The following is a 26,959-nucleotide window of genomic DNA, read 5'->3' as shown; positions in this document are numbered from 1 at the left end:
GAATGACATTGTTTCAACTCTGGCCGTTAACTCTACCCAGGTGTAAGATGAATGTCAGTTCTGCCCAAACTGTTCTGATATTCCCAAGCAATCGCGACTGAAGTATGGAATTTGGATGTGTCTTAACCAATCATCACGCATGATGACACTAAGATGTGTAAGACGTGAGAAGCTATGCAAACCTCCTTTGGCTTAGCTTGCGAGGTATATGCACACACTTCGCGTTGAATAATGGCCGTACTGAAGGATTCAGCCGTATTACAGCAGAAATAATCATGATCGTTCTGGCTAATCGCCGTCTTATACATGGTGCGTACGGAACCTATTGTGCCAATAGCATCGTGAGAAGCTTCCTGTTGTTAGAATCACCGAGTTGAACTGTTCTGAAACTGATAGTAGATAAGTACCCTGACGATAGTTATCTCTTTTATAAAAGTAAATATCACATTAGAGGCAATTTTGAAAGTGAATATCGAATGTATGATGTAATGAAATAATTACTTGCAGATTGTATCAAAATGTTTTTCCAAATAACTTTACGCTTTTTGTTGCTTGAAGTGAGTGTCGGCGTTGAAAATTGTCGTTCCCTGAAGATCTGAGATGGAAAAGCCGATAGATTTTGTTGCTATACCCTATTGTGCCACGGTATGATCAGTTACATAAGCCCATTATCCACTGTGACGAATAGTAGTAAGAAGCGGAAAACACTCATTTAAATCGTCATACGAAGTTTGCATCATAATCAGCTGTGGTTTCTTTTTTGTTGCCGATATAATGGCCGATACGTTTTCTACCCGGTACCTTCACAGTACTGACGTTCCCTGCCGTTTCCTACAACTGTTTTGTATTCATCAGTGGCGATTTGTTCAGGTATCGCGCCAACTGTTTTTGTGAACATACAGCTTATACCTGGCAAATATTACTGAGTAACAGAAGGGGGGAAAACCGGAGAAAGAACCGAGTGAGGTTGAGGTGGCGCAGCGGTTAGCACACTGAACTCGCATTCGGGAGGACAGCGGTTCACACCCGTGTCCGGCCATCCTGATATAGATTTTCCGTGATTTCCCTAAATCGCGGAAAACATAAATCAGGATGGTTGGACGCGGTTGTGAACCGTCCATGCCGCAGGCAAATCCCGGCATGGTTCCCTTGAAAGCGCACGGCCGACTTCCTTTCCCCGCCTTCCCTAATCCGATGGGACCGATGACCTCGCTGTTTGGCCCCTCCTCCCCCAACCAACCAACCATCCAAAGAAAGAAATAATACTATCTCACACATAAAGTTGATGTTAACAAAATTGCGGGAAATTTAATACAAGTCTCTATTTACACTGCTCTCCAAAACTTAAGAGCGAGACACATGAAGTAACGTAACACATTAACAGCTCGATAGAAACGATTGAAACTCCGAAAGCATGTTACCAGAGGTGTTCTAGTCGTACACAGAAAGCTAGACTTCGCACGACGTGGGCTCTGCGTGACTGTAGCGCCAAATAGAGCTGGTCCCGCAACACGAGACAGTTGAAGCAGAGGATAAGACAGTGCGTGTCGATCAGCGAGCAGTTACGGTGGTGGCGCTCTTCGTTGTAACACGGTGCAGCGACACCATTTCACCATTTGAATAATATTGAATTTTCTCATTAGGAGAGTACTGAAGGACCATCTGTTTTAATTGTTATCCACTTTAAATGGCGTACAAGCTACAATCGACTCAGTTGTACCTTGTACGCCAATTAAAGTTGATTTGCACTGTGTAGTACGTGTCCAGCACTCGTAAACAAATGTGCTATTGTGTACTGTATTTGTACCATGTAACAAGCATCCGTGAGCAATATGTATATGGACGGGGCCTTTTGGACAAGGTGCTATGAGTTTTTAAATATTTTAGCGATGACAAACGTTTATAATGTGCTCAGTTTCATCCACTTGACATCGTATGCATGAGCTTCAGCGTAAAATGAACACGTTTTACCACAAACAAATGGTTAAGACTTGAAGATAACAGCTAAGAATGTTGAAATCGGTTGTCTTGAACGAAAAATATTTTATGCAATCTTGGTTTTTGAATGGTTTTAAACCAGAGGCTGAAAATACCGCTACAGTTATAAGGTTCCTTTATTTAGAACACGACCGGTTTCGGGCTCTTATACGTCCGTCTTCAGGTGTCGTAACTGTTCTGGCGTAACCACAAGCGCCGAACGAAGAGGAAGAACGCAAGACCAGAGAAGGCAGTGAGGCAATGTCAGCCAATAGCCCACTGACAAGGACCGCAACACGACAGGAGCAACCTGCAAGAAGGGAATATAAGCGCCGCTCCTGTCAGCGCCGGCCGGACATTATTGGAGTAGTATTAGCACGGCCTAACAGAGAGTGCTATGAGAACAATTATTAGTGATCCATATCCATTGCTTGTTTTCACTTTGTCTATAGCGACAAACATTACTTGTTTACATGTCGCCCATCGCTTGCGACACCCTTGTTACTTCGAAGTTTGTCCGGCTGGTCCCGGCGGAGGCTCCAGTTCTCCCTCGGGCATGGGTGTGTGTGTGTGTTTGTCCTTAGGATAATTTAGTTTAAGCAGTGTGTAAGCTTAGAGAATGATGACCTTAGCAGTTAAGTCCCATAAGATTTCACACAAATTTGAACATTTTGAACTTCGAAGTTAAGTACTGTCAATCTGCTTTATTGATATGAAGCTATTAATGTTATTTACTTGAATTGTTGTATAGCATTCCGAGAACGCACCATCCCTTAGGCACCCTATAGGGTATAGATATCATCAGTGACCACACAGCTCTCTAGAATGAAATGATAATTAAATCAAGACCCTAAGCTGTCGACAGGCGTTGGCATACATCAACGGGGACAGTTGAAAATGTGTGCCCCGCCCGGGACTCGAACCCGGGATCTCCTACTTACATGGCTGGCGCTCTATCCATCTGAGCCACCGAGGGCACAGAGGACAATGCGACTGCAGGGATTTATCCCTTGCGCGCTCCCCGTGAGATCCACATTCCCAACTTCATGTCCACACAGTACATGCATAGTGTCCCTGCCCACTACACATATTACTCATGGCAGACAATCTTACCGAGTGCCATAAGGGTTCGGGCAATGCGTGTGCATCTGCACAGAAGAACAAGGTCAACGGCCGGTTAGCCTTAACTATGTGGAGATGGTATTTGTTCGGACATACCTGTTCTTTCGGACATGTCCGAAAGAACAGAAATGTCCGAAAGTACAGATACCATCGGTGACCGTGCAGCTCTCTAGAACAAAATGATAATTAAATCAAGACCCTAAGCTATCGACAGGCGTTGATATACATCAACGTGTCCGAAAGAACGGATATGTCCGAAAGAACAAAAACCATCGGTGACCATGCAGCTCTCTAGAACAAAATGATAAATCAAGACCCTAAGCTGTCGACAGGCGTTGATATACATTAACGGAGACAGTTGGATATTTTCTGCCGCGAGTAATGAGTGTATTGGGTATGGCACTACGCAAGTACTGTGTGGACATTAAGATGGGAATGTGGGTCTCACGGGGAGGGCGCAAGGGATAAATCCCTGCAGTCGCACTATCCTCTGTGCCCTCGGTGGCTCAGATGGAAAGTGCGCCTGCCATGTAAGTAAGAGATCCCGGGTTCGAGTCCCGGTCGGGGCACAAATTTTCAACTGTCCCCGTTGATGTATGCCAACGCCTGTCGACAGCTTAGGGTCTTGATAAAAATGCCGTATCAGCCATTACGTTGTGATTTAGTACTTCTTTACTGCTAACTCGGTTCGCAATATATTTATTAGACAGTGTTCTCACATACCACTGACAACGAGGACAGCCCGTGGGGCAATCTGTTCCAACGAAGCTCAAAGTAGAAAGATGGCCTGTATCGGGAGTACTACGAGATGGCGGCGAGATTAGAAATATTATGTCATCAGGATCTCCGATGTAAGTTAGGTTATCCGTGTAAAATGGGAAAAATGTCTGTGATTCCAAAGTGAATTTTTGAAAGCAAGAAAGGGTCAATACGAAGAATTAAATTAGCTGCAGGGGATAAAGAGTTATCAAAATCAAGGAGAAGATCCAAGAAAAATACACTGAAGAGCCAAAGAAACTGGTACTCCTGCTTAATATCGTGTAGGGGCCCCACGAGCAAGCAGAAGTGCCGCAACAGGACGGGGCATGGACTCAAGTATTATCTGAAGTAGTGCTGGATGTTACTGACACCATGAATCCTGTAGGGCTGCCCATAAGTCCGTAATAGTACGAGAGAGGGAGATATCTTCTGAACGGCATGTTGCAAGACATTTCAGTTATGCTCAATAATCTTCATGCCTGGGGAGTTTGGTGGCCAGCGGAAGTGTTTAAACTCAGAAGAGTGTCCCTGGAGCCACTCTGTAGCAATTCTGTCCTGTTGGAGTTTTCCATGTCCGTCGGCATGCACAATGGACATAAATGGATCCAGGTGATCAGACAGGATGCTTACGTACGTGTCACCTGTCAGAGTCGTTTCTAGACGTATCAAGGGTCCCATATCACTCCAACCCCACACGCCCCACGCCATTACAGGGCGTCCTCGGCTTCCACAGTCCCCTGCAGATATGCGGGGTCCATGGATTCATGAGGATATCTCCATACTTGTACACGCCCATCAACTCGATACAGTTTGAAACGAGACTCGTCCGACCAGGCAACAGTCCTATGTCGTTGTTGACGGGCCCAGGCGAGGCGTAAAGCTTTGTGTCGTGCAGCCATCAAGGGTACACGAATACGCCTTCTGCTTCGAAAGCCCATATTGATGATTTCTCGTTCAATGGTTCGCACACTGACACTTGTTGATGGCACAGCATTGAAGTCTGCAGCAATCTGCGGAAGGGGTGCACTTCTGTCATGTTGAGCGATTCTCTTCAGTCGTCGTTCTTCCCGTTCTTGCAGCATCTTTTTCCGGAGCAGTTGTGTCGGAGATCTGATATTTTACCGGATTCCTGATATTCACGGTATACTCGTGAAATGGTCGTACAGGAAAATTCCCACTTCGTCGCTACCTCGGAGATCCTACGAGGTGCATTCAAGTTCTAAAGCCTTCGATTTTTTTCCTCGGACTGGAAAGAGATAGAAATATGTGCATTGTTTTAAAATGAGGCCGCGTTCATTGTCAATACGTCCCAGAGATGGCAGCACCATATGGCAGATGGAGTTTTACCGCCAGCAGCGAGAATGAGAACTGTTTTAAATACTTAAAATGGCGACGTTTTCCTTACTTGAACAGCGTGCAATCATTCGTTTTCTGAATTTGTGTGGTGTGAAATCAATTGAAATTCATCGACAGTTGAAGGAGACATGTGGTGATGGAGTTATGGATGTGTCGAAAGTGGGTTCGTGGGTGCGACAGTTTAATGAAGGCAGAACATCGTGTGACAACAAACCGAAACAACCTCGGGCTCGCACAAGCCGGTCTGACGACATGATCGAGAAAGTGGAGAGAATTGTTTTGGGGGATCGCCGAATGACTGTTGAACAGATCGCCTCCAGAGTTGGCATTTCTGTGGGTTCTGTGCACACAATCCTGTATGACGACCTGAAAATGCGAAAAGTGTCATCCAGGTGGGTGCCACGAATGCTGACGGACGACCACATGGCTGCCCGTGTGGCATGTTGTCAAGCAATGTTGACGCGCAACGACAGCATGAATGGGACTTTCTTTTCGTCGGTTGTGACAATGGATGAGACGTGGGTGCCGTTTTTCAATCCAGAAACAAAGCGCCAGTCAGCTCAATGGAAGCACACAGATTCACCGCCACCAAAAAAATTTCGGGTAACCGCCAGTGCTGAAAAAATGATGGTGTGAATGTTCTGGGACAGCGAGGGCGTAATCCTTACCCATTGCTTTCCAAAGGGCACTACGGTAACAGGTGCATCCTACGAAAATGTTTTGAAGAACAAATTCCTAAATTCCTTCCTGCACTGCAACAAAAACGTCCGGGAAGGGCTGCGCGTGTGCTGTTTCACCAAGACAACGCACCCGCACATCGAGCTAACGTTACGCAACAGTTTCTTCGTGATAACAACTGAAGTGATTCCTCATGCTCCCTACTCACCTGACCTGGCTCCTAGTGACTTTTGGCTTTTTCCAACAATGAAAGACACTCTCTGTGGCCGCACATTCACCAGCCGTGCTGCTATTGCCTCAGCGATTTTTCAGTGGTCAAAATAGACTCTTAAAGAAGTCTTCGCCGCTGCCATGGAATCATGGCATCAGCGTTGTGAAAAATGTGTACGTCTGCAGGGCGATTACGTCGAGAAGTAACGCCAGTTTCATCGATTTCGGGTGAGTAGTTAATTAGAAAAAAAATCTGAGGCCTCAGAACTTGAATGCACCTCGTATGTCCTATAGCTCGTGCGCCGACAATAACACAACCTTCAAACTCACTTAAATCTTGATAACTTGCCACTGTAGCAGCAGTAACCGATCTAACAACTGCGGCAGACACTTGTTGTCTTATATAGGAGTTGCCGGCCGCAGAGGCGTATTCTGTCTGTGTACATATCTCTGTATGTGAATACGCATGCCTATACCAGTTTTCTTAGCGCTTTAGTGTAAATTCTTTCACAGAACATTCTTTTCTACATTCTGTGGACCGTATCGTGTGTGAAGAATAACACAAGGCAATGCCATGGAACTGGAGACGTAGAGAAACCTCACGGCAAAGGGAAGACAGCATATTTCTCACTTCAGGATGTTCAAGAAGTAAGAAAAGTCATAAGAAAATCCAGTAGCATTAAACCCAATTGCGTTTCCGGTAGAAGAAATTGTGTATATGTGAACAGAAGGTAGTCTGATACATATGAGATGTCGTAAGATGGGTATGGGGTAATTCCAGACATTGTCAGATGGTATCATGAAGACTGTACAGTGTACGTCAAAAGAAGAAGCATCGGACAAACACTTGGATGAATATGCGTATTTTGCTGATGATGGATTTTCGTTAGCCAGTTGCGAGGAAGCGCTGTGCCAGACGCGTTGGAGATTAGGGGTTAACTGAGCCACTGCGAAGTAGTAGTGAGATGTTGAGTGAGCCATTTGAGAGGTAGCACTGTGCTAGGTTTATTAGGCTGATGATTAGGAAGATATTCAACTTATATGTGAAGGTATATCAGTCGGTGAGAGTAGGATATGTAAATATTTTTGTGTGTATTACTATACTGTTAACAGGATGGACGCCTGAGCAGGGAGGAAACTTACACCTAAAGAAGCAAAAAGGAGATTTCCTCGGAAAGATGAGATTTTTAGGTATGACAATAAGATGTATAAAAGGAAATTAGTATGCAGATCATTCAAGTGACGAAACTCCTGGATGTGTAAGTAGTATTTGGACCAAAAAAAGGCAAGAATACTATGGTGTGGTAAGATAATTGGAACCGTTATGGTACCACTTTCTTAAAGTGGCACTCTCGCCAAAATATACAGCCTTCAATAGTAATTAACACCTCACCAAGAACCAGCAATGGTTGTGCCTGAGAAGCAGAATCATGGCAGGATTGGTCAAGATGGTTTAATTGAACATCATTTACCGTGACCTCAATTTTTGTTAACTGATGTAACCATACTGAACATTTAAGTATAATATTATTCTTGTTTTAACAATTGCAAATATTAAAGAGAAAAAAACGGTCAGGCAATAGTTTCAATTAAAACTGTAAAACAAATCCATATATGGAACAGGAACCATGCAACAGGAACTAGATAACTGTTTCCTGTTGGTCGGAACCACCTTTACCTTCTGGACAAGGCCGTAGATCAAAGTGAAAAGATAAAATCGAGCCGGCCGGAGTGGCCGAGCGGTTCTAGGCACTTCAGTCCGGAACCGCGCTATCGCTACGGTCGCAGGTTCGAATCCTGCCTCGGGCATGAATGTGTGTGATGACCTTAGGTTGGTTAGGTTTAAGTAGTTCTAAGTCCTAGGGGACTGATGACCTCAGATGTTAAATACCATAGTGCTCAGAGCCATCTGATCCATTTGAACCATAAAATCGAGCATCCGCTTAACACCAAAACAACAAAATTACAGTAGATGCAGCAGTTAGTAGTCGCGCAAAACCTTAACACTGCAATAAAAAAGCAATGCAAGTGAATAACCTAACTTAATAAGCCTGCACTTGACTGTGCGTCCACAAGCGTTTATTCAATGGCCAACCACTTTGACTAGAGTTGTATCTTCCAGTACAATCGCCAGACCACACACGTAACGGACCAGCCGGCGTGGGACAACTGTCAGCCCAACTAGGACACCCACACAAACGCCTAGGCGGTATAACCACAAACCAAATGACAGTTGAACTCTATAAGATACATACATCGCCAGTCAGTGTCTATACAGATGACAATAAGGATGATTTGCAGCACAGATGAAAGCATAACCAAGTGACACACCATAACCCGCATATACAAAACGTGTAGCCTAGAAGAATACAGCAGCCCGCAAATTTATACTTTTTTGTGTGTATCGATCTCCGAAAATAAGGAGATAACTACTTTGAACTCTTTTGCTTTTAAATAAATGATAGCTTGCTCACACTTATTTTAAAAATATCAGCGTGAGTAACAGTAAATATGCACAAGTAACTTTTAGACAGTAGAGACAACTTAGAGGTCCTTTGAGGAAGGGACGAAAAACAACCGCACGGCTCAGTGATTAAAACAAATTTCTGATCAAAGCTCAACTAAAAATATGCTAACGTACAATATAAGATATTCCTCCTAAGTAAGACAGGGTACGGACCACAGTTTGATAACCGATAACAACTTAGAACTCAAACTTTACAAAAATGGCTTAGCATTAATACTGAGAGGTTGAGCTAGTACCGAAACACCAAATTGACAAGCGTGGCGCAAAACAAATAACTAGTGGGCTTACCTGCTAATTTATTTCAGAACTGTGAACCACGGCTGCCAGAATCAGTACACTACCAGCGAGCTTTTGTGGCTGGAAACACTCCGTCAATATGCCAAAGTTACAGCCTTACGTCTGTGGCTGATAACAGCAGAAGATCACTTCGGATGGAGTTAGCAGTCCGGGCCGAGTCGTGCAGAACTGCGCATCCTGCAGCATAAGGCAGCACACTAACGCCACACAGTCGCATCTCGGTCAGGAGAGCCAGTAAGCCGCCACGTGCAGCACTCAACGACCGCCAGCTCGATGCGCTGTTCACACGCTTGCCGCCACAAACTGCTCACTGCCCACCGTCCAAGCGCTCGCTGTTATTTCCTTCCCTCGCTGATTTCAAAACCAAATCCGGCCAAGGAGGCAAGATCGTGAAGATAGGACAACACCAAAGATATCAAAATAAGCACTGACCTCAACATGCGAGCCCCACGAGCTCAATAATGAGTTAGCAGAGAATTGTGTTGTGCAGTGATTTTAAGATGAGAGGTACTCGGTACTACATGTATGTTTGGTGCGTTGTAGGAAAAGTCAGCTTGTGTAAGTCAAGAGGGCAATTGCAAAAGGTAAAGAAAAAAATAGGAAGAGGAGCAGCAAACGAAAAGTGAATCATCAGAGATGAAGCGAGAGTGAACGATAAAATCGATATCGTGGTGTTGACGACGCAGATAAAGTTAGCGTTAGATACAGTTCCCCACAGTCGTTTAATGAACAAAGTAAGAGCATATGGACTATCAGACCAATTGTGTGATTGGATTGAAGAGTTCCTAGATAACAGAACACAGCATGTCAATCTCAATGGAGAGAAGTCTCAAAAAATTGGAGAAATTAAAAACAGAAGGAAAGCTTAAAAACCACTATAGAAGGGGGTTGTCCCCAAAAAGAGCTTCAAATGACTGACATCATCTCACTGGCACTAATAACCTCGAGAATGCGATCGGCTGAGCGCGTGTCATCTGCTAAAATGGAAGATATATCAGGCGACAGCTGTAGACGGGCGCGTAACGGAGTAAAATAGGGGCACTCAAGTAAAAGGTGTCTTACCGTCCACAGCTAAGAGCAGTGGGGACAGAGTGGGGGAGGATCGCCACTTAAAAGATGTCGATGGCTAAAAAGACAGTGCCCTATCCGGAGTCTAGTTAAAATTACCTCCTCCCGACGACGCGTTCGGGAGGAAGAGGTCCAAGCACAGGGAAGAGCTTTCACGTCCCGCAATTTATTATTGGGGAGTGTCGACCAATGTGCGTGCCATAAAAGAGCAACACGACGACATAAAACACTCCGTAGATCGGCGAAGCGAATCATACGAATAGCTGGCTGAAGAAGAGAGACTGCAGCCTTGGCCGCTATATCGGCCGCCTCATTCCCACAGATACCAACGTGTCCTGGGATCCAGAGGAACGCCACAGAGACGCCCCCCAAGTGGAGCAAGTGGAGGCAGTCCTGAATCCGGTGGACCAGAGGGTGGAGAGGGTAGAGAGCTTAGAGACTGAGGAGAGAGCTCAGAGAATCTGAACAGATAACATACTGTATCCTCTGAAGGCGACGGATGTATTGGACAGCCTGGAGAACAGCTTAAAGCTCCGCAGTATAAACCGAACACTGGTCGGGAAGACGAAATCGATTTGGGGTGTCGCCAACAATATAGGCACTCCCTACACCAAACGATGTTTTTGAGCCATCAGTGTAAATAAATGTGGCTTCCTTCATTTGCGCACATAGAGCAGCAAATGCCCGACGATCAACAAGTGAAGGGGTACCATCCTTGGAAAACTGACGAAGGTCACGGAGCAGGCAGGTCCGGGGACGGAGCCAAGGCGGTGCTGTACCCTAAGTTGTCAAGAAAGTTTTAGGAAAGCGGAAGGAAAGAGAATGGAGCAGTTGACGGAAGCGGACTCCCGGTGGTAATAGGGAGGAAGGGCGGCCTGCATACCCTAAATCCAAGGAGGCGTCGAAAAAAATGTCATGGGCCAGATTAGCAGGCATGTAAGACAGATGGCTAGCATAACGACTCAGAAGGACAGCTCGCCGATTGGACAGCGGAGGTTCAGCAGTCTCAGCATAAAGGCTTTTCACAGGGCTGGTGTAGAAAGCTCCAGACACTAAACGTAATCCGCGGTGGTGGACAGAGTCGAGACGCCGAAGAATAGACGGCCGAACAGAGGAGTAAACTATGCTTCCATAGTCCAATTTCGAGCGCACAAAGGCGCGATAGAGGCGGAGAAGGACCACTCGGTCCGCTCCCGAGGAGGTACCATTCCGAACACGGAGGGTGTTGAGGGATCGCAGACAGCGAGCCGAAAGATAGGAAACGTGGGAGGACCAGCTCAATTTTCTGTCAAACATAAGGCCCAATAATTTAGCGACGTCCGAAAACGGAAGGTTGACAGGTCCTAGATGTAAGGAAGGTGGAAGAAACTCCGTACGACGCCAAAAACTAACACAAACGGTCTTACTGGCACAAAAGCGGGAGCCTGTTTCGATTATACAAGAGTGGAGGCGATCGAGACATCCTTGAAGACGTCGTTCAAGAAGGCTGGTCCATTGAGAGCTGTAGTAGATCGCAAAATCGTCCACAAAGAGGGAGCCCGAGACATCAGGAAGGAGACAATCCATAATTGGATTGATGGCAATGGCAAACAGTACAACACTTAGCACGGAGCCCTGGGGTACCCCGTTTTCTTGGGAGAAAGTGCGGGAGAGAGTAGTGTTCAACCGCACTCTAAATGTGCGCTCTGCCATAAATTCGCGAAGAAAAAGGGGCAGCCGACCTCGAAAGCCCCAAGATAACAGTGTACGGAGGATGCCTGTCCTCCAACAGGTATCGTATGCTCTCTCCAGATCCAAAAATATTGCTACTGTTTGGCGTTTCCGGAGAAAATTGTTCATGATTTAAGTGGAGAGAGCAACAATATGGTCAACTGCAGAACGATGCTTTCGGAAACCGCATTGGGCAGGTGTTAAAAGACTGCGGGACTCCATCCACCAAGCTAAACGGCAATTCACCATACGCTCCAAAACCTTACATACACTACTCGTGAGAGAAATGGGGCGATAGCTAGAGGGGAGATGTTTGACCTTTCCAGGTTTCGGAACAGGAACGAAGATAGCTTCCCGCCATCGTCTGGGAAAAGTACTGTCGGTCCAAATTCGATTATAAAGATGAAGGAGGTAACGGAGACTATGGTATGATAAATGCAGCAACATTTGGATGTGGATACCATGCGGTCCTGGGGCGGAGGAGCGAGAAGAAGAGAGTGCATGTTGGAGTTCCTGCATGGAGAAAACAGTATTATGGCTTTCGCGATTTTGAGAGGAGAAAGCAAGAGGTTGCAATTCCGCTGCACGTTTCTTCGGGAGAAACGCTGGCGGGTAATTTGAAGAGCTCGAAATCTCAGCGAAGTGTTGACCCAGTGTGTTAGAAATTGCGACGGGGTCCACTAATTTATCATGCGTGACAGTGAGCCCAGAGACCAGTGGGAAAATAGGCGCGCCAGATAACCATCGAATCCGACCCCAAACTTCCGAGGAGGAAGTGAAGGTGTTAAATGAGCTAGTAAAGAAGTCCCAGCTTGCCTTCTTGCTATCGTGGATGACGCGACGGCATCGCGCACGGAACTGCTTATACCGGATACAGTTGGCCAAAGTAGGATGATGTCTAAAAACGTATTGCGTCACGGCATGCCTCGTTCCACCAAGGAACTGGGGGGCGCCGGGGCAATTCGGAGGTGCGAGGTATTGAACGTTCCGCAGCTGTAAGAATAACGTCTGTAATATGAGTGACCTCATCGTCGACGCTAGGAAAGTGACGGTCATCGAATGTCGCTAGAGACGAAAAAAGTGTCCAATCGGCTTGGGCAAACTTCCAGCGTCTTGGGCGCATATATGGCAGTTGTGGCTGCAATCGAAGGACACATGGAAAGTGGTCACTCGAGTGTGTATCAGCAAGAGCGAACCATTCGACGCGCCGAGCAAGCGGAACAGTACCGACCGAAAGGTCCAAATGAGAGAAATTTGTCGTGGAGGCAGACAAAAATGTAGGGTCCACAGTGTTGAGGCAAAAAAGATCCGCTTGGTGGAAGACGTCTACCAATAGGGAGCCACGCGGACAAGGATGTGGAGATCCCAAAATCGGGTGGTGGGCATTGAAGTCCCCAACCAGGAAACAGGGGGGCGGAAGCTGACCAAGAAGATGAAGGAGATCAGCTCGTGCCATTGGTGTGGACGATGGAATGTATACAGTACAAACAGAGAAGGTGTATCCAGAAAGGGAAAGACGGACAGCGACAGCTTGTAAGGAAGTGTTTAAGGGGATTGGGTGATAATGGAGAGTATCATGGAGAAGAATCATGAGTCCTCCATGTACTGGAGTGCCTTCAACAGAGGGGAGATCAAATCGGACTGACTGAGAATGGGGGAAAACAAAGCGGTCGTGGGGACGCAGCTTTGTTCCCTGAAGACAGAAGATGACCGGCGAGTAGGATCGTAAGAGGATCGACAATTCGTCCCGATTGGCTCGAATGCCGCGGATATTCCAATGTATAATGGACATAGGGTGGACAGAAAAGGGAAGAATGTGACCAAGGTTGCCCTCAACTCAACAACTGCTCAGAGCTTGCGACCGACAGCGTGGAACGGCATTCAGCCGAAGGCAGAAGATCCTGATCCATAGGTTGTTCAGGAGCAGCTCCTGCCACCAGCGATCGGCTGATTGATCGGCCGCCAGCGGTGCGCCTCGGCGACACAGAAGACGGCCGAGGGCGGCTACCGCCAGGTGGTGCTGTAGATGAGACATGCCGTGGCGGAGAAGGAGAGGAGCTGGGTTTCTTACTAGTCTTCTTGGAAACATGATGTTTAGATGAAGGAGGAACCGATGGTTGTGAAGTTGGGGTATGTAAAAAATCTTCACGAGTAAGCTCTTTTTTGCACATCCGGGTGTCTGACTTTTGGGCTCGAGATTTAGCAGAGCCCGATGAAGGGTGAGCCATAGAGTGAGCAGGCGAGAGTGGGGAGGTTGAACGGGCGATCTTTGCGCTGGCCGATCTGACGACCATGGCACTAAAGGTGAGATCACAAGTCTGCGTGGCTGCCTCCTTTGTTGGCCAAGGAGAGGCAAGGACGGTGCTGTATTTACCTGTCTGAGGCACAGTGGACTTTCGACTGGCGAATAATTTTCGAGCGGCAAAGGTCGTTAACTTTTCCTTCACTCTGATTTCCTGAATGAGCTTTTCGTTTTTAAAAATGGGGCAATCTCTGGAGGAAGCAGAGTGGTCACTGATACAGTTGATGCAACGAGGGGATGGAGGTGGACAAGCACCCTCATGAGCATCCTTGCCACACATAACACATTTGGCCGGATTGGAACAGGACTGGCTGGTATGATTGAACAGCTGACACCGATAGCAACGTGTAGGGTTTGGGATGTAAGGGCGAACGGAAATTATCTCATAGCCCGCTTTTATGTTCAATGGGAGTTGAACTCTGTCAAATGTCAAGAAGACAGTACAGGTTGGAATGATGTTCGTGTCAACCCTTTTCATGACTCTATGAAAAGCTGTTACGCCCTGGTCACACAGGTAGTGTTGAATTTCCTCGTCGGACAATCTGTCGAGGGAGCGTGTATAAACGACCCCACGTGAGGAATTTAAAGTGTGGTGCGCTTCCACCTGGACAGGGAAGGTGTGCAGCAGTGAAGTACACAGCAATTTTTGTGCCTGGAGGGCACTGACTGTTTCTAACAACAAGGTGCCATTGCGTAATCTGGAACAAGACTTTACAGGACCTGCAGTTGCATCGACACCTTTCTGGATTATGAAAGGGTTGACAATGGAGAAGTCGTGACCTTCGTCAGACTGAGAAACAACAAGGAACTGTGGCAACGATGGAAGAACTGTCTGTGGCTGAGACTCATTGAACTTACGCTTGTGAGCAGGCATAGTAGAAGATGAGGAAACCATTGCGGAAGTATCCCCCATGATTACCGGCGTCTCCAATGGCGCGCTCCTCCCTTGTGGGGGCCCTCTCTCAGGGCACTCCCGCCTCGGGTGATTGTTCACACCTCAGGTCACACCTCCTGAGAAATGGACGGAGGGACCAATCGGCACTTTCTGAAGGTATCAGCTCGGGTAATCACCCCTCCCTGGGCCTGGCCGTTACCAGGGGGTACGTACGTGTCCTACCTGTCTACCCGGGGCGGGGAATTACGCGTTACCCCGTCACCTGCTACAAATGGAAATGCGTAGGTCGGCCTTCAGACACGCACAGGGAGGAAAAAAGAGAGAGGGAAAAACAAAATAAGGGAAAGGAAAGAAGAGAGGTCTCAAACGTTGCAGCGGAGAAAAGGGTAAAGAGAAGAGGTAAGGAAAAGAGAAGGACAAAGGAACGACGAAGACTTGCAAGCAGAGATAGCGAAGAATGTGTTACATTTTCGAGCGTCCGTCTCCGGACTTGGGCACAAAACATACTCCCAGAGGGGAGAAAGGGAAGGGAAGAGGTGGAGGTGAAGGGGGGGGGGCGAAGATTGGGGATGGGGAAGGATGCAGAAAAGGAAGCTATGCAGCCCCGAATGGAAGGAGGGCCACATCAACTTGGGGTCCCATGCTTGCTACACACGTATCCACAAAAGAGTTGTGGACCCCCTGAGGGGACCCGCAGGGGAGTGTCGTAGGACCATTGTTATTCACACTATACATAAATGACCTTGTGGATGACATCAGAAGTTCACTGAGGCTTTTTGGGAACGATGCTGTGGTATATCGAGAGGTTGTAACAATGGAAAATTGTACTGAAATGCAGGAGGATCTGCAGCGATTTGACGCATGGTGCAGGGAATGGCAATTGAATCTCAGTGTAGACAAGTGTAATGTGCTGCGAATACATTGAAAGAAAGCTCCCTTATCATTTAGCTACAATATAGCAGGTCAGCAACTGGAAGCAGTTAATTCCATAAATTATCTGGGAGTACGCATTAGGAGTGATTTAAAATCGAATGATCATATAAAGTTGATCGTCGGTAAAGCAGATGCCAGACTGAGATTCATTGGAAGAATCCTAAGGAAATGCACAATCCGAAAACAAAGGAAGTAGGTTACAGTAAACTTGTTCGCCCACTGCTTGAATACTGCTCAGCAGTGTGGGATCTGTACCACATAGGGTTGATAGAAGAGATAAGGAAGATCCAACGGAGAGCAGCGCGCTTCGTTACAGGATCATTTAGTAATCGCGATAGAGTTACGGAGATGATAGATAAACTCCAGTGGAAGACTCTGCAGGAGAGACGCTCAGTAGCTCGGTATGGGCTTTCGTTGAAGTTTCGAGAACATACCTTCACCGAGGAGTCAAGCAGTATATTGCTCCTTCCTACGTATATCTCGCGAAGAGACCATGAGGATAAAATCAGAGAGATTAGAGCCCACACAGAGGCATACCGACCATCTTTCTTTCCACGAACAATACTGGAGTGGAAGGGAGAACCGATAGAGGTACTCAAGGTACCCTCCGCGACACACCGTCAGGTGGCTTGCGGACTGTGTATGTAGATGTAGGTGTAGAAGCATTGCCACAATAGCAGGTTGCGAACTAGAAGTCCATATTCTGGGACCACTGGATACAGGATGGTTTGAAGATATGTTCTGTAAGGAACGGTGAGATAGGTCCATGTCGCTTTCGTGTGCTTGAGAGCGCAGCTCCCGCAGCTGTCAGGCTGACGCCAAGGTAACTACATTGTTGTTGACTCGCTAAGAGCAGGAAGAATAGAAAATGTTGGCTAATATAAATAAATTCTGGAGCAGGAGAACAGAACTCGTTTGTATGTGGTGCAGGTCTTATTGGCTTAAATACGAAACAGGACAGATAGTGGAGGTCAGACATTGCCTGTTTCTGAGTTTCAGCTCTAAAAAGCCAGAAATTGATTAATTATATAAAACTCGAGAATGGAAGAGAGACTGCTGCCTCATTAGAACAGATCTGATTGGTCGGCACTTGGGAGAATCTGTGTCATTGGTGATCAGATCCATGCATAAGCCTCACACTCAAAAAATATGAGTAAAATATCAGCTTCTTGCTGAGAGCACCCAGTAGAACGACTTACGTCCGAGGCTCGACATGGCACACTTCAGCCAAGATAAGGACCTTGGCTCCTAGCTCTGAGGGAGATCAACCCTCTGTGCAGGCCTGATGAGAGAACTCTGAGTCGCCACAATGACCAGTCGCTGGCGCTGATAATTTCAGGTATGGTGAGCAAGTGTAGTATTCGGTAACCGATTTTTGGTAGGTACACAAAGACGTCCAACTGATGTTAGGACTTCCACAATTGTAATTCGCAAGCTCAGCGTGCGCTCAATCGAGATAGTAGGTGCATGCATAATTCTTTCTGGAGTTCTTTTCTCCTCTCTGACTAACATTCGACAATCACTGTCCAGCTTCAACAGAGTTAGTTGTTTCCCAAATGTTGTGTTGTCTTTAATGTATTTACCTCAGACTCATTACCTGATCTTTTCCAAGGTGTTGATATTTTAATTATATTGAAACATGTGTTAATACTTAATGACCATAACACTTTCCTGCCTTTGTGTATTTGTGCTTCATTTAAGTCTAAATGCAATTTTTATAAAATGGGTTTTGTAATGACCATTGGGTCATTCAGTAGTTTGTTGAACACGCTATTTTCATCATCTTATGAGCAGCAGTACAGTCAGGGCACACTCAGCCATGAAGGACAGGAAAAGGTTATTTGTTGCAGTGTGCTAATTTTTGAACCGAAATGTTACAGCTTTTGAACATATTACTTTTTCACCGATAGAATTCGACTTATATGACTACTGGTCATCAGATAGTACATGAAATTGTTGCCTTACGGTGGGCATCAAAGTTTCTGTAGTGGCTTCATCCAAGCTACCCTCTTTGATTCAGTGCGTTTTGTTGGTAATAACTAGGGGCATCCATAATATTTATTTAATCAGTTAGTTAGTTAAATCCGGAGTTAAACAAATTAGCACAACGATAACCAAATGAGAGAGAGTGGCGAACCAAAGGAGATAGCTGAAGAAAAGTTTTTCCACCACTGTCTGACTTGATAAATAGTCAAATGGGGTTATTATTTAGTTAATGACTGATTCGATATTATTTCAAGGATTAAAAATACTTATGGTTGCGTTATCAGATGGGGTTATGTGACTGAAATTACTAGCGTGACAATGACGGTAATTCTCAATAAAGATACAATTTATTGTTGCATTTTGCCCAAATCTTGGAGGAGAACAAATCATATATAACAAATTTCATGTTCTGATGACGCTCAGCTTCTAAACGTAAGAGGTCTCTTATGTTATTATGCACGGGATTCAGGGGAATATTAGGTTGCTTCCGGGACTAAGGCGGTTCTCACATGTAACTTCCATGTCGCCCACGCACTGGTTAATGGTGACGTGTTTCTAATAATGATCCACACAGCACTGATGCTTGTGGGCTGAATAGATTTGGAGGGGAAAAAATCAATGTGCAATCACAATAAATTCTAAAGGCATCAGAGGATTAACTTCATACGGTTGCATTTGAAATGAGTTCCGCGTGCTCATAGAAACCTGATTCCTACCCAGTGAATGTACTTGGACAATAATAACAAAGAGTATTTGCAACATAACCCTTATTGTGATGGTGTTGAAAAGGAACAGATTAATGATTTTAACTGCAATATACCTCGTGCTCTGAATTTACCAAATAACCTGACGGAAATCTGCATAGAATCCATCAGTCCTCTAACCCAAGTGGAAACAAAATGCTGAAAAATGGCGAAGTGCCGGTTAATGGTCAATCTGCTCATCCCTGAGGGGGAATGCAGGAGGCGCCTACCAAACCCAAAGATTCCGCCACAACATGTGCTTCTTTTACTATTCACCCCAAGTGTTACGTTGGCACCAAAGCTTAAGTACAACATGCATCTTTACACTATGGATGCTCTGCTTACGATTCTACAGTCAGAACACCCCTCAACCCACAATTGAGAGCAACATAACAGAGATGGGTTCAAAAAAATGGTTCAAATGGCTCTGAGCACTATGGGACTTAACATCTATGGTCATCAGTCCCCTAGAACTTAGAACTACTTAAACCTAACTAACCTAAGGACAGCACACAACACCCAGTCATCACGAGGCAGAGAAAATCCCTGACCCCGCCGGGAATCGAACCCGGGAAGCCGGGCGTGGGAAGCGAGAACGCTACCGCACGACCACGAGCTGCGGACAACAGAGATGGGAAAAGGATGTGTGTCGTGAAATAAACAAATAAATACAGAAGTGTCCATTCCTTCGTCAGAGGCTCTCGGTACCTGAATAAGAAAGTGAAGATGGTCAAAGTGTCATTAATAATTAAGAACATAGGGAAGCCTGAGACAAAGTAATGGGACGGAAGAACCAGTTTCGTCTCCAAAGTATTGCTTAAATTGTTAAATAATCTAGAGTGGTGACAGGTGTTAAATATTCACAACTTATATTTATTTGTGACGTCTTGAAAAGCAGATATTTATGGTATACTGGGATAAAATCGACAAAATTACCAAAAACTGTGAATTTCATTTGAATTTTGCTGTTGCTGGTGCTTCTCCAGGAAAGCGAGAGGGGAAGCTACCAATTGTAGGGTGATAAATCATGGTAATTAAAATCAGACTCAAGTAAGCATAACTTTGACTTCTCAGAGAACACTGCGTACAATTTTTGGGCCACAAATTAGTGACTTTATGTTTCAGTTATGTGATTACGCTAAAAGCATTTCATCATCAACTAACTGGAGGCAAAATTTGATCATAAATAATGATAATTAAGATGACAGTTATGGGTCTTTAATTAAATCCTAAATAAACAAAACTAAGAACGAAAGTGGTCATCTGCGTGGTTTGTTTACTTAAGAGTTAGTAAACAGGGTAGAGCAAGTGGCTAGATTGTTTATTAAAAGAACAATGTCTTTCATCGTCTCAGAGGAACAAAGATCCCCTACTCATCCTGAAACACAGAAATTGGCGATGCAGTGGTGTAATATCTAAAGAAGGAGTAGGTAGAACTCAGCACCTAATAGCAGCTAAATACATGAGTATTCGGGACGAGTTTTCTCATAGTCGATACGAGTATGTAATACAGGCATATTGTGAATACTTTAGTCATTCATCAGTTCACAACTAATGAATCAGATACTCGTAATGTGCGCTGTTTTCAAATTCTTCTGTAAAGGAACAAATCCGTTATCTGGCGCTCCGATTACAGACCGCAAACTCCTTTAAGTCATGTCCTGACAGCAGCTTATCGCACACCAACAGACGGTTGTGAAAACAGAGTGGACGCAGCAAACAATGTAGTCATCTGACTGACAGTCCTAACAGATACTTGGGGCGAGTTAACGCTAGAGGAAATAAGGGAACAAGGCAAGTACACCTTGTGCCGACAACCATTAAATAGCTGTATGCTGCTTACTCCAAGCACCGCTGGGCACGGAAAACACTCCACAGCGTTTCCAACTGCGAGTAAGGTGCTTTCACACTGTTCGAATCCAAAACAGGAGACAGGGTGGCGGATTCTGATCGCTCATCCAGAAACTCCATATCCGTTGTTTCTCCTGGCAACAATGTCATATTTAAATAAAATATGAAATTTCAGTCTTTGATCGCGATTTTATATATATATATATATATATATATATATATATATATATATACATACTCAAGATGAAGGTTTAGCTATGGGAAACAGTCTATCAGGCATTTTAGCTGAAATTTTTATGAATGACTATGAGAACAAAGTTTGCAGCTCTTTTCCAGAAATTAAGGAGAAGTTAATTTATTACAGACGGTATGTTGACAACACTATTTTATTATTCAAAAGGAAAAAAGTAGTGAAAATGACAAGTTTTAAACGAACAGCATCCAAAGTTTCAATTCAAGCTAGAAATGAAGAACAATGGGGCGATTAACGTTTTAGATTTGGCCGTCAGAAAGGAGGGAGCTAAGCACGTTCTTGGCGTCTATAGAAAAGATACTTGCTCCCACAACATTACAGAAGCAACATCGCACCACCCGGCACAGCGTAAAAGAGCGTACATTCATGCAATGTGCAACAGAGCCCTGAGATTGCCACTAAAGGAAGATGAGTTGCAGAAGGAACTAGGCATTATTAAGCAAGTAGCAACAGCTAATTAGTACAGGATACAAGATGTTACACGTATGTTTAACAAGGTCAAAAACAAGTCCGCGGGTATCAATAATGATTCTAGGATAATTAAAGTTAAGAAGTTTGTCACTCTGACATACATAGGCCGTGTGTCGGAAAGAATTGCTAAATGCCTCCCAAAAAACATCGCTGTGGCATTCCAGAATGAAGGGCAAATGGCACATAGACTAAGACATAAACCAGCAACGACAAAACAAATGTAATACAACAATTCCGGAATATACAAGATCAAATGTGCTGAATGTGACAGTTATTATATAGGGCAGACAGGGCGGAATTTTGAAATTCGATACAGGGAACATTTCAGTCATAGCAATCGGACAGCATTTGAAGCGCATGTAAAGGTAGTAAACATGAAGTGAGCAATATGGAGTTGCTACATAAAGCTCGAAAAAGTCTCTATCTTAACGTACTTGAAGAGATTGAAATATAAGGTCACCAAATGAAAAACCCGGACCTACTACTTAACGAGCAAAGTGATTTTATGCACAGGCATTATCATGAGATTTTTTAAAGACCGTTTTAAGCTTACTCTTGAATGCAATAGCACGCTCCAAAACGAACCAGCTGCAGCGGAACGGCCCTCAGTCTACTGGGCGCGGCGGAAGAGGACTCGGCGTGGCGCTGTGTACGTCCTGACATAGGGAAATACTCTCCACCACCAATCAATACAAAGAAGAGGAAACGCACCTTTTGGAAAGATTATACAAATTTTTTAATTATATTTTTAAGTTTTCTTTAAAAAAATTTTAATTATTGTAAATTATTTGAGTTCATGGGGCACTCAAAAACATTATGTAAATGTTATTTCTTTCAAAATTGTCTTAATATTTAAAAAGTATATTCGGCATTAATAAGTATGGTGATAAAATAACCTCTTAGTACATATGCACAATTCTTACAGATAGAGGGCACTTTTTACTTTTACCAATCAGGTTTCTCAAAACTGTGATATAAGGTATTAACAGACTAAAAATTACTTTAGTTATGACAGCGAACTAATAGTTCCATACTGACAGGTTACTCTGTAACTGCAATATATGGTACGTTAACATTTTAATTCATTCCGAAGAAATGTTTTGTAAACCACAATAGTTCTGTTAGTAACTATATACTCTCTCTTACTAATTATGTTTTAACTTTATCTTACAGATCTGAGGATGGGCAGCTAGCCTGAAACTGGTTATTAAAAATATAAAAAAATAGCGATCACAGACTGAAATGCCATATTTTTATTCAAAGAACGATCGCGGCTATCCCAGTAAGACAATTATGTCTAGTTTTAATAAATATCATATTTTTCGTGCGCTACGTTTTGCTAGGAGAACATAACTTTTGCATTGAGTCTCGAGCTGTGTACGGGTTGCAAGATGTAATTACAGCGCCGGCCTGTGTGGCCGAGCGGTTCTGGGCGCTTCAGTTTGGAACCGCGCGACCGCTACGGTCGCAGGTTCAAATCCTGCCTCGGGCATGGATGTGTGTGATGTCCTTAGGTTAGTTAGGTTTAAGTAGTTCCAGGTTCTAGAGGACTGATGACCTCAGATGTTGAGTCCCATAGTGCTCAGAGCCATTTGAACCATTTTTGTAATTACAGGATGGTCAGAATGTAAACGTCGAATTACGCCAGATTCTTTCACTATTTAAATATATGAATGCGGGATACGTAACAGCAGCAGCAATTCACTATCCAAGCTATGATGAATACGCAGGCGAGAGAATCGGTGAATCGATGGTTCATAGGTGGCATGTACAACTCTCTTTCATTTGTCTTCATCTCTCGTCCGTGATTCGTAATTTCTGAGGCAGTATTCTTTCAGTTCGTCTCTATCGTCGCCCTCAGTTTTGATTTCAAGTTTATTACTAATATCGTTTCTAGTACTGCTCAGTACTTTCGTCTTTCTTTGGCAGTAGCATAATTTCTCCATCCAAATGGCCATGTAAGTCTTTCTCGTTGTCATAGTTGATTATATTACCGCCAAGAGAAACTCAGAAAATCTGACATCCATGGAGTGCATACGTTATCCTTCACTCTAAATTGAAATCTCACTCCTTAATCTTCGTATTATTTCCTTACCGTCTCTTCAGTATACAGGTTCAACGTGTCACTGCTTGATCTTCTTATTGTTTCCTTGACATCTCTTCGACATACAAGTTCAACAGCGGGGAAGAAAGACTGCATCCCTTCCTTACATCCTTTTTAGTCCGTGCAGGTGAGTCTTGGTTATGCATTTTTATTTTTCCCTCTTGGTTCTTGTAACCGTTGTATATTGCCCATCTACTGTTTTTCTCAGGATATCATCTGGCACATTTTACATTCTCGAACGCTTTTGCTATATTGGTGAATCCTTTGAAAAGCTTTTGATAATTTCTTCTTTTGTTAAACTCAACGTCAGAAATGCCTCTATGATGTCTTCACTTTGCTAAAGCGAAACTGATCGGCTCCTAACAGATTCTCAGATTTCTTTCCCATTCATGCGTACATTATTCCGGCCAGCAGTTTGGATGCATGAGCTGTGAAATCGATTGTGCGATAGTTCTCCCAGTTAGGTGCCTTTCAATCTTCGGTATTGTGTAGGTGACATTCTTGCGAAAATCCTATGGTATGTCTCCTGTCCTGTCTCACAAATTATATAGTCACATACACCGCCCTCCCGCCCCCCCCCCCCTCCCCCCCCCCCCCCCGAACGCACACACACACACACACACACACACACACACACACACACACACACGCACCTGGACAACAGTAATATTGAATACCATCATAATCATCATCATTTAAGACTGATTATGCCTTTCAGCGTTCAGTCTGGAGCATAGTCCCCCTTATAAAATTCCTCCATGATCCCCTATTCAGTGCTAACATTGATGCCTCTTCTGATGTAAAGCCTATTACTTCAAAATCATTCTTAACCGAATCCAGGTACCTTCTCCTTCGTCTGCCCCGACTCCTCCTACCCTCTACTGCTGAACCCATGAGTCTCTTGGGTAACCTTGCTTCTCCCATGCGTGTAACATGACCCCACCATCTAAGCCTGTTCGCCCTGACTGCTACATCTATAGAGTTCATTCCCAGTTTTTCTTTGATTTCCTCATTGTGGACACCCTCCTGCCATTGTCTCCATCTACTAGTACCTGCAATCATCCTAGCTACTTTCATATTCGTAACCTCAACCTTATTGATAAGGTAACCTGAATCCACCCAGCTTTCGCTCCCATACAACAAAGTAGGTCGAAAGATTGAACGGTGCACAGATAACTTAGTCTTGGTACTGACTTCCTTCTTGCAGAAGAGGGTATATCGTAGCTGAGCGCTCACTGCGTTAGCTTTGCTACACCTCGCTTCCAGTTCTTTCAGTTCTTTCACTATGTTGCCATCCTGTGAGAATAGGCATCCTAAGTACTTGAAAACATCCACCTGTTCTAACTTTGTTCCTCCTATTTGGCACTCAATCCGTTTATATTTCTTTCCCACTGACATTACTTTCGTTTTGAAGATGCTAATCTTCATACCATAGTCCTTACATTTCTGATCTAGCTCCGAAATATTACTTTGCAAACTTTCAATCGAATGTGCCATCACAACCAAGTCATCCGCATATGCGAGACTGCTTATTTTGTCTTCACATATCTTAATCTCACCCAGCCAGTCTATTGTTTTCAACATATGGTCCATAAATAATATGAACAACAGTGGAGACAGGTTGCAGCCTTGTCTTACCCCTGAAACTACTCTGAACCATGAACTCAATTTATCGTCAACTCTAACTACCGCATGACTATCTATGCAAAGACCTTTAATTGCTTGCAAAAGTTTCCCTCCTATTCTATAATCTCGTAGAACAGACAATAAATTCCTCCTAGGAACCCGGTCGTATGCCTTTTCTAGATCTATAAAGCATAGATACAATTCCCTGTTCCACCCGTAACACTTCTCCATTATTTGTCGTAAGCTAAAGATCTGGTCCTGACAACCTCTAAGAGGCCTAAACCCACACCGATTTTCATCCAATTTGTCCTCAACTAATACTCGCACTTTCCTTTCAACAATACCTGAGATGATTTTGCCCACAACGCTGATTAAAGAGATACCTCTGTAGTTTTTACAATCTTTTCTGTTTCTATGTTTAAATATTGTTGTGATTACTGCTTTCGTCCAGTCTGATGGAACCTGTCCCGACTCCCACGCCATTTCAATGATCCTGTGTGGCCAATTAAGACTTGACATTCCACTGTATTTGATGAGTTCCGACTTAATTTCATCCACCCCAGCCGCTTTATTGCACTGCAATCTATTGACCATTTTCTCCACTTCCTCAAATGTAATCCTATTTCCATCATCATTCCTATCCCATTGTACATCGAAATCTGAAACATTACTGATCGTATTTTCACCTACGTTGAGCAACTCTTCAAAATATTCCCTCCATCTGCCCAAGGCATCAACAGGATTCACCATCAGTTTTCCAGACCTGTCCAAAATACTTGTCATTTCCTTCTTACCTCCCTTTCGAAGACTGCTAATTACACTCCAGAATGGTTTTCCATCAGCTTGACCCAAAGTCTCCAACCTGTTTTCAAAGTCTACCCAATATTTCTTCTTGGATGCTGCAATTATCTGTTTGGCTTTGTTTCTTTCTTCAACATAACTTTCTCTGTCTACCTGAGTTCTAGTATGTAGCCGTTTTTGATACACCTCCTTTTTCCTTTTACAGGCTGCCTTGACTGTGTCATTCCACCAAGCTGTTTGCTTCATCCTACTTTTGCAAGACATTCTTTAGCCACTTCTAGTACTGTGTCCCTGTACCTTGTCCATTCCTTTTCCAATGACTGTAATTGACTACATTCAACTAACTGGTACCTTTCTGAGGTCACTGTTATGTACTTGTGCCTGATTTCCTTATCCTGAAGTTTCTCCACTCTTATCCTCCTACATAAGGACCTGACCTCCTACACTTTCAGCCTCACAATACCAATTTCACTGCACATTAAATAGTGATTAGTGTCATCAAAGAATCCCCTGAATACACGTATGTCCCTCAAAGCCTTCCTGAATTCCTGATCTGTTATTGAGTACCATATGTACTCCAAATCTAGGTCCATTCCTTCTCCTATAATGTTAGTAGGCAGTTCCTGTCCCTTTTCCTTGTATGATGTAAACAAAGTGCTAAATATAGACATACGTGTTGGCTACATAGATAGTACACATAGATCGTCAATCTAGTTATGGTGCAACGTCACGGAAATTGTCAAGCAATTTCCATTTCTGGCACAATTTGTGACATAGTCAAGTTTTCTGCGTAGAGCATGGAAAGTCGACATTCCTCTGTACAACCAACGCATAACCATGCTTTTCCTTAATCAGAATATATATATCATAGTGACGACAGAGAGTAGATTCAAAAATGAGAGAGCATTACTGAGACACCCATGTGACCCGACATGTACGAGGGGCGTAAAATAAGTAAGGCATCTCATTTTATTCTCAGCCAGTTTCGGTTGAAAAGAACGCGGCATTTGGCGTGGGGCATCGTGGAATATTCCTGCTTCAGCTCCTATAGTTTCGTCAATCTCTGATAGGCAGCGGCGCTGGAAGTATCCTTCAAAATGACGACTGTAACACAGGTGCGTTCCGAGCAGAGAACTGTCAATGAGTTTATTTTGGCGGAAAAATGGAAGATCGCAGGTACTCGTAGAAGTTTGCAGAATGTCTACGGAAACCTGGCGGTGAATAAAAGCACGGTGAGGCGTCGAGCGAGGCGTCTGTCATCATCGCAACAACGTCGCGCAAATCTGTGCA

Source organism: Schistocerca serialis, chromosome 2 (assembly GCF_023864345.2).
Source record: "Schistocerca serialis cubense isolate TAMUIC-IGC-003099 chromosome 2, iqSchSeri2.2, whole genome shotgun sequence".
NCBI classification, from domain to species: Eukaryota; Metazoa; Arthropoda; class Insecta; order Orthoptera; family Acrididae; genus Schistocerca; species Schistocerca serialis.
This window is presented reverse-complemented; position numbering follows the sequence as displayed.